The sequence below is a fragment of the Crocuta crocuta genome, unplaced genomic scaffold (assembly GCF_008692635.1).
Source record: "Crocuta crocuta isolate KB4526 unplaced genomic scaffold, BGI_CrCroc_1.0 scaffold112, whole genome shotgun sequence".
Lineage (NCBI taxonomy): Eukaryota > Metazoa > Chordata > Mammalia > Carnivora > Hyaenidae > Crocuta > Crocuta crocuta.
Window position 1 is genome coordinate 5,981,259 of NW_027528818.1, and position 258 is coordinate 5,981,516.

Genomic DNA, 258 nt, shown 5'->3' on the forward strand with positions numbered 1-258 from the left:
TATTCATGACGCGAATTCCTGAACATTCCCAGCCTGTTCTGTGGAGCTCCACTCATACGGACAATACGGGGCAGGCAGGTGATGCTGACTTCTCGGCTTCCAATCCCTGGTCTAAGGCGCGCTCAGCTAGCTTCTGGGACACGAGAGAAAGCTACAGTCCGGAGACTGGGCTGGGGAAGGGAGAAGCGCGCGACCAGCGGCGCCCCAGCTCCCCGGGCCCGCGCGGGAGGCGCGGGGCGGGGGTCTGCGCTCCTCCCC